Genomic DNA, 9,232 nt, shown 5'->3' on the forward strand with positions numbered 1-9,232 from the left:
TCTGTGCCCCCATCCTCCCACTCTGCCCTGTATTACCATTTCCCACATTAAAAGTTAAATTGACACACATACCTTTGCCAGCACCTATCACCTTCATATTGCCCCCAATTTGTACCTGTGCCAGCAAGAGCCGAAAATCCATCATATTGCCCCAAACATCTGTGTACCTGTGCCAGCATCCATTACCCCATGTACCTGAGCCAGCAGCAGCCAATCCCTCATATTGCCCCCAATCTGTATCTGTACCAGCAGGAGTAAATAAAATCCATCATATTGCCCCCAAATATGTACCTGTGCCAGCAGCTGCCAAGAGGGTGGTGGGGAGTGATTCTGCCCGCAGTATGAATCACAGCAAGAGGGGGTTGGAACAGGTGGGTTATTAAATTGAAAAACTATTAGCCAGAGCCTAATTAGGCCAAGCAAACCAGGGTTTAAATAAAGAAAAGAAAAAAAATTCCCCTTACAAGTGCGCCTACCCCATGATTGTGCCCTAGGGGGGCGTCTACTCTTCCTACCCCTAGTTCCGGCCCTGATAAAATAATTAAAATAATAATAATTTAGCGACAGCACAGCAAGGGGTGGGAGGCTTATCATACAGGGAAACAATAAAAAGAGGGTTGCCTTGCCCTTTAAATTAATTTGCAGTATGTTATAGAATGACCAAATCATAGCAACTTTTCAATTAGACGTCATCATTTATTTGTTTTATTTTTTAATTATTTCCTGTCTTCTCTTTCCAGCTTCTAAACGGGGGTCAGTGACCCCATCTAAAAAATGCTCTGTATGACTACACATTTATTGTTATTGCTACTTTTTATTTTATTATTTTTTAATGAGACCTCCAGTTACATTTTCCAGTCTCTGCTAGAAATGTAAACTGTAGAGATGATGAATAAAAAGCTAAAAAGAAACCTCAAAAAACATAAATAATAAAACATGAAAACCAATTGCAAATTGTTTTGGAATACCACTTTCTACATCAGGGGTTCCACAACCTTTTTTTACCCATGAGCCACATTCACATTCAAATGTAAAAAGAGTTGGGGAGCAACACAAACATGAAAAGTCCTTTGCTGTGATTGGCTATTTGGTAGCCCCTATGTGGACTGGCAGCCTACAAGAGGCTCTACTTGGCACTATACTAAGTTTTTATGCAATTAAAACTTGCTTCCAAGCCTGGAATTCAAAAATAGGCACCTGCTATGAGGACACAGAGAGCAACATCCAAGGGGTTGGAGAGCAACATGCTGCTCACGAGCTACTGGTTGGGGATCACTGATCTACATCATACTAAAAGTTAACAAAATGAACAACCTCTTTAAAGGGGTTGTATATGAACGCTATTTTCAGTTCAGTTGGTTTCAGATTGATCACCAGAAATAAAGACTTTTCCAATTACTTTCTATTTTCTAATTGTGACCATTTTTCTAATATTGAAGTGTAAAGTTTAGTTTTCCCCCAGTTTTTTTAAAGACCCCTGTCTGATTTTGAAGTGCACATGGACAAAGGCTGATGCACATCCCCAATGATGTCAGTAGCAGGCCATGATCATTTTCTCGATAGTTGTCAGGGCCGCCATTAGAAATCACAGGGCCCCGTACAACAACATTTCCACCCAGCCCCCAAGCCCCACTTCAGATCCCGCCCACTCCACACAACAGTTAAAAGACCACACAGAAATCAGAGCTAAAAAATGTAACCCCCCCACACAAGTTATAAAAAGCTATTGGTGGTTAGGGCCCCTAAAAAAACTGTGGTGCCAGGGCCCCCCTTAAAGGTTTTTTTTAAATATTGGTGGTCAGGGCCCTCCTTACAAGTTAAAAAAATGGGGCTCCAAAGAATATTTTTTAAAAACAACATTGGCGCCAGGGCCCCCCTTACAAGTTAAAAAAATAATATTTTTTTAAAAAAAAATTGGTGCCAGGCCCCCCTTACAAGATTAAAAAAATTGTGGCCCCAAAAAAAACATTGGTGGCAGGGTCCTATAGAATATTAAAATAATACATTGGTGGCCAGGGGACTAAAAAAAAATAAAAAAACAGAAATTGGTGTTCAGTAGAATTGAACTTGTGACTTCAGGACTTCAACTTAGCCTCCTTGCGTGACTTTGGGTCTTTTCTCCACTTCAGGACTTCAATTTCGGCTGTTTTTGTGACTTCCGGTCTTTCTGCTGCTTCAGGAGTTCGGCTTTGGCAGTTTTTGTGACTTCAGGTCTTTTCGCCGATTCAGGGCTTCAATTTCGGCTATTTTCATGACTTCAGGCCTTTCCGCTGCTTCGGGAGTTTGGTTCGGCTATTTTCGTGGCTTTTCTACCTACCCCATGTCCGGTCCCCTCTCTCCCCAACTAAGTGTAGCATTTCAGCATCTTTTTGCGCTACCGCGCATGCATGCACCCAGAATCGCGCTTCCGCGCATAAGCGCACGCTGATGTCCGCATCCGTTCGCTCGCATGCGCACAACTCAGCCGGCACATGGCCGGGCAGGTTGCCTAGGGCACCTGCTCGTTCTGGCCCGGCTCTGCTTTGGCTGCTCGTGACTTCGGAAACGGCTGCAGTCTTCGGCGCTGTCAAGGGAGGCCTGGCTCTTTCGAAAGTGCAGCACCGCCGGCCCCCTCTTCAGGCCGGGCCCGGGAGACTCGTACCCCCTGTCCCCCCCTGATGGCGGCATTGTTAGTTGTACTTCAGTTGCTGCAGGGATGAGTAGAGATGAGCAATCAAGTTGTGTATGGCATCCTAATGGGTGCAGTTCTACCATTTTAGCACCAGATACTGAGTCCAGCCATAGTAAATGAGCGCTTTTGCTGAGTATTCTAACTACCCACCAACCTTCTGCTTGAGAACTATGTACTCATAAACTGGTTTTTCTACAAGATTGATTAATCTGAATTTAGGATTTCAAGCAAGCAGTCTTACCCACAATAAACCAACTGAACTACATTGCATGATATAACAAGAATGCAAAAGATGAAAGCTTGGGGGATCCCTTTGGCTGTAATGAAAAATCAGCATCCATTCTCAATATTTTTGCCCAGCTTTTCCTTAGAAATTATTGGGGAATAAAAATGTGTGGCATGGCAAAAGCTCAAAGTTGTCCAGATACTCACCAATTTTTGTAACAAACTGGTTTTACATAGGCTGAAAGTTTATTTATAGTTATAAATAGGTAAAGTCAGTCTGAAGAAAAGGACAGTAAGATTTAGGGTTATCATTTGGACCTAGGCCTTTTTATAACTAAAATAGGATGATCGATTTTACTATTTTCATTTGGGAGAATCATTGCACAACAGCCTCATCTTTTGCATTCTTATCAATGCATACAATACAATGCATATGAGCAGATGTTTGGTCACTGATGTGTGCCAATCTGGCTTTCATTTTAACATCAGACTGCAATTCTTTTGTTATATTGCTAAGTCATCCAGCATCAATTTTGGTTAAGGAAAATATTTTCTTAAATCTAAAGACATTGTCCCAGGTTGTGTACTCAGTCCCTATTCAATTCAAGTAAGCTTGCTTTCTGCATGGCGTGTATTTCATCTGGTTTCAGTACTTAGACATTAGTGTTAAAACAATGTAAATCTTTAACATGATCAAAGTACATACATGAAATCAGCCTGTTGAAATGCACAAGCCGAAAATCAGCCCCTAAACGGGCATTAGCCTCCTCTCCTGCATGATCCTGGCTGACTCGGTGCAGGCACATGGGTCTGATTTAAGAGAGGAGAAGAGTTTGCATTCTTGCCAGTCTATTGTTATTCCCTTGATAATGGTCTATTATTTAATTTGCTTAATACCACCACTATAACACTTCCAGTACATTCGTTTTAATATAATTTTAAAGGGACAGGGGCAGAATTAAGCTTTGCTAATGATTACAGTAGGTGTTGTCATCAACAGTGAGGCACACCTAAAAGCTTGGTTTCTATATATGATCCCGGTTCATATCACAGACATATGCAGTTACAATGGGATAAAGGTCACTGAAGGGATATTTTGGTCTTGATTGGCTGGAAAAATGATTTAGTATGTCCATGTTTAATATGTCCAAAGAGAATTTAACAAGTGTGCTTCACTATTAGGGACAGATTTATCAAAATGTGAGATTAGAGCTCAGCAGTGAAAAACTCACCCATGATCTACAATCATATGGGATTTTAGAATCGTATTTCTCAATGGAATTCACCATTAGATAAATATGCTTTTAAATTCCCATAGGAATGAATAGAAAGTGTGTGACTTTGATTGCAGTGAGTTCTAAATTCACACTTTGATAAATTTGCCCCATTAGAGTTATGAAACAGCTATGTCCTCACTATAGCACACCACACACAAAAGCTCACACAAAACTGAGTATGTGTTAGCTTACAAATATACTTTTGATAAATATTTGCTCTTTACTGCAAATATGTGTTCTGCATTACGGTATCTAGTACAACTTGACCCTGACCTTTAAGCTTCTTTTAATTTCCCTCTTTCACCTCTCATTCACTAGAATATTTTTCCAGAGAATTATGCTATTCCTGTTTATCATTTAGAAATGGTCCTACTGGAAGTTAAAATAAGTACTTCTTCTGAAGAAAAAAAATATATAATTTTTCTTTCTGGCTTACATGGTCAATTTTCAGTAGCTAGCACTGGTACTGCCTTAAATTTAAGGCATATGTCTTGCTTGTACTACATTTTGGTTAAAGAACTTCTTCAGCTCTTTCAATACACAAATTAAACATTCTGTTATAAGTTCTGTGACTTTGTGGAACCATGACTGCAACCTCTTCATTAGGCTTTTTTTCCAAGGTGTCATACAGAGACAGAGGCCTTACCCATTTGAAAATGTAGTTTTAAAATAACAGTTAAAGGAGAATGAAAGTCTAACTAAAGAAGTCGGCTAGAAATGTTGTACATTATGTTTTGGGCTTCTGTACCAGTGTAAGGCAACCACAAGCCCTTTAGCAGGGAAGATCTGTGTCTCCCCAGTAGCTCCCCATCTTCTTTTGTGCTGATTCACTGCACATGCTCTGTGCTGCCGTCACTTACTGAGCTTAGGGACCCACTCACAATATACAGTACGCAAGAATAGAAATGTCACACGATAAGGCTGATTAGTCATTAATAATTACTACATGGCAGCACAGGAACAGTGCAATTACCATCAGAATTTAAAAATCAGCCTTGTAGCATCAGCTTATATTACAGGCCAACCTCATTTTCTGCTTGATAATTAGCAACGACAACTAAGCGTAGCTTCTCAACAGCTGCTCAGAGCCCACTGAGCATGTGAGTGTCGCAGACACTTTCCAAGATGGCGACCTCCTGTGACAAGTTTGAAGTTCTGGATCATTGCTGCTATTGACAAGCTGGAACTTGCTGGTGCAATAAGTGCAGTATATAAAATTACATTTTTAGCCATATTAATTTTTAGAGTTTACTCCTTTAAAGGAGTTGTTCACCTTAACTTTCCGTATGATAGTGATATTCTGAACCAATGTGTAATTGGTTTTCATTTTTTATGATTTTTGATTTTTGAGTTATTTAGTTTTTTATTCAGCGGCTCTCCAGTTTGGAGTACAGGTATGGGATTTGTTATCTGGAAACCCATTATCCAGAAAGCTCTGAATTACGGAAAGGCCGTCTCCAATAGACTCTATTTTATCCAAATAATCCAAATTTTTAAAAATTATTTTCTTTTTTCTCTGTAATAATAATACAGTACCTTGTACATGAGCCAAAGTAAGATTTTCTTGTATACTTAAAGTATGAAGATCCTAATTACAGAAAGATCTGTTATCTGGAAAGCCACAGTTCCCAAGCATTCTGGATAAAAGGTGCCATACCTGTATTGGGTCCACATTATCCTAGCAACCACCATTTGAAAAAAAGAGTCAGAAGAAGAAGCATACTAAAAGTTAACTTAAAGATGAACCACCCCTTTAACATTAGAGCAATGGCACATGGGAATTTTCTTTTCCTAGTGTGATTTCTAGCTCAGAATAATGCTTGGAGTAGTACCCTATCCATCACAATGGCAATTGCCTGGACCTGCAGGTTCAACTGAAATTTTAAGCAGAAATTGCCTGACCTGGCAGGTCCTGGCAGGTTGCCCACTTGTCAAGCTAGAAATCAATTGGATGACAAAACGCCAAGAATCATCCCCATTGTCCTTATACATGCCTGTATCTAGACCTATTATGTAAATGTTTCAATGTTTAGTCTCCACAGAAGAAGTGATAACAAAAACATTTGCCAGTAATATTTTACAATTTCTGTTTCAGTCTTTGCAGAAGCAGCAGCAGCAGCTACTTCAGTATATGGGATTCACGAAGTACACTTGAAAAGGAAAATGATGAATGTAGAAGTTTAATTTATGGCACATGTGATTTTTTTATGTGTCATTAATAATACATTTCTGGTCATTATAGTCACACCCGTTTGTCTTGTTCAGCAAGCAAAACAATGAATATAGTTTAGTCACATATACCTCACTGCTGAATTGCCAAACAAAACCCATAAGGAATGAGTAATTAAAGACAGGCTATATTTGGATATAGCATTGTATGTGCAGGAATAGTCTTCCAGTTTTCCAATGAAAACCAGTATCAAAAATCCCAAAACCCTCAAACATCATGAAGGCAAAAGAAATCTTCCAATTGTAAAAGGGGACATCTGCCATTGATTTTCACATGACTGCTACAGGTTTTAGCTGGAGTATTTCAGATTCGGATTTTTAGCAGCTTTGGAGCATAATTTTTTAGAAGCAGACCCTGTAGCTGCAGGGGGGCCCAGGAAGTAGAGGGGCCCCATAAGGCCCTCCTTCATATACAATTTAAATAATTATTGATAAACCAGTTCAGCCTCTAGACATTTTGGGGTCCTGAGAAATAATTTGCTGTGGGGCCCAGTAATATCTTGTTACACCACTGGATTTAAGCTGCAACATTGCAGGATCCTGTTTTATGAAAATCACGAAAAAGTAAGATAATAGGACTTTGCTTAATAGGACTTGGGAATTCCTATTTTCTTAGAACTTTCTGGGTAATGGTTGTAGTCAATCAATTTCTGCTAAACATATCAAGTACAGAACAGTTGTATATACCAGTCGGTTAAAGGAAAACCATAGCCTCAAAATTAACACTTAAGCAACAGATAGTTTACATCATATTAAGTGGCATATTAAAGAATCTTACCAAACTGGTCTATATATTTAAGTAAATCTTGCCCTTATACATTTCTTGCCTTGAGCCACCTTTTCATGGTCTGTGTACTGCCTCAGAGATCAGCTGGCCAGAAATACTACAGCTCTAACTGTAACAGGAAGAAGTGTTGAAGCAAAAGACAGAACTGTCTGTTAATTGGCTCATGCGACCTAACAAGTATAGTTTGTTTGGTTTGTTTGTGTGCACCGTGAATCCTAGGATCCCAGGGGGTGGCCCTTATTTTTTAAAACGGCAATTTTCTATTTATAATTACCCAATAGCACATACTACTAGAAATGTATATTATTATGAAAATGGTTTATTTACATGAAACAGGGTTTTACATATGAACTGTTTTATGCTGTATCTTTTTATAGAGATCTACATTGTTTGGGGGGTATAGTTTTGCTTTAAAGTCTGGATGCTGTTTCTGTCATATCATTTCTGCTCAAATGTATTTAGGGTATCGGTGAATAATTGTGCTGCCAAAAGTTACAGTATATCTCTTGTACAGCCTGTGAGCAAATGTGTAAGAGAATTATAACACTACATTTAATACAAGACAAGATAGGGAATAGGGACAATATAGGGAATGTTGCATTCACACGGCAAGTTAACAATTTCGGCTTGGGTAAATGTGAGCCCTGATACAGAAAAAAGCTAAAGAAAACACATTAAGAGAAAAATAAATATTTGTTCAGTTTTTAATATTTTGTATAAACAAATAGGGATAATACTGAGACTGTAATTATGCTCAGGCATATTTCCTGATGTACTGTTACATAATTTCTGATGCTTGACCATTCGTGTACGGTTACCGTGCAAAATGGGTGATTGTTGCAATCTGGACTTATAAACGTGCAATGCAAACTCAAGTCTTTCCAGTCTGATTTTAGAAAAAGGAAAAATGTAATCAAATATGAGCACCTAAAAGGAAAAAATAAAGCTTTCATTTTGAGAGCTGATTTACTCCAATGTAATTCCAATGATATACGATATGATAAGCAAGCATTCTATTTAGTCAGGACAATTTGGCTACTGAAGGCAATTATTTCATTGGCTTTCAGTAAATGCAGTCCTCAGACAAACTGCAAGCCCCTCCTGCTGCATTCGAGAGACCTGTGGCTTCGGTCCATTAATTAACACTGGGAGAGTCTAAATTTGGGTAGTTACTCATGGTTGATGTAGTTTACTGCCCAGTTCTAACAAATGTTACACTTATTTTTTTCTGCAATATGTTGTGGTGCAGACAAAGGACATGTCTCCAGCTTGCTCTATAAAAGAGCAACAGCTAGTTTTGTTGCTTAACTTTGTCTCTTTTGGTTGACAATATTATATTTTGTTATTGGGACTTTTCTAAGTGCTTAGTGCAAAAAAGGGCAAGGTCAATATTTTAAAAATATTTAAAACAATATGTACGGAGAGAAGGGTATAACCAAGAGACAGAGAACCCAATACCTTTTAGGACAATGTTTCTTTTATTCAGGATGACCAAAATTAACTTAATTTGTTTAGACTGGGTGATGGGGACCCAAACAAATTGCAAGGGGGCCAATATTTGGTCCAGACATTTAGGCTAAAGGAACCCCATCTCAGGGCAATTTACCTGAAATAGCTCCACAACCAGGGGCAAAATGAATAAAAGTAGCTCCTATTAATTTCAATGATCCAAGCAACCAAATCAAAAGGGTGCATTTTTTCTATATCAGCATGCCATGTGCAATTGCAACTTGCAACTTTTCTGTAATTTACATCAATGTTTTTCTAGTTGGTTAGCATTGTTGTCTTACAGCATTGTTGCCTTACACATACAAAGGAGTGTGTATGTTCACCATTTTTGTAGAGTTTTCCTCCCATGCTCCAAAATCACTCTGGCAGGTTAACCTGCGACTGATTAAATTAATCATAGCATGTGTGTTTATGGAAAAAGGACCTTAGACTGTAGACTTATGTTAAGCGCTGCAGTATATGCTGGAGCATTATAAATAATAGTAATGAGTTATATAGTTTTACTATTCCCTCTTTGTTTGAAAGACAATCTAT

This window comes from Xenopus laevis, chromosome 1S, assembly GCF_017654675.1.
Source record: "Xenopus laevis strain J_2021 chromosome 1S, Xenopus_laevis_v10.1, whole genome shotgun sequence".
Taxonomy (NCBI): Eukaryota; Metazoa; Chordata; class Amphibia; order Anura; family Pipidae; genus Xenopus; species Xenopus laevis.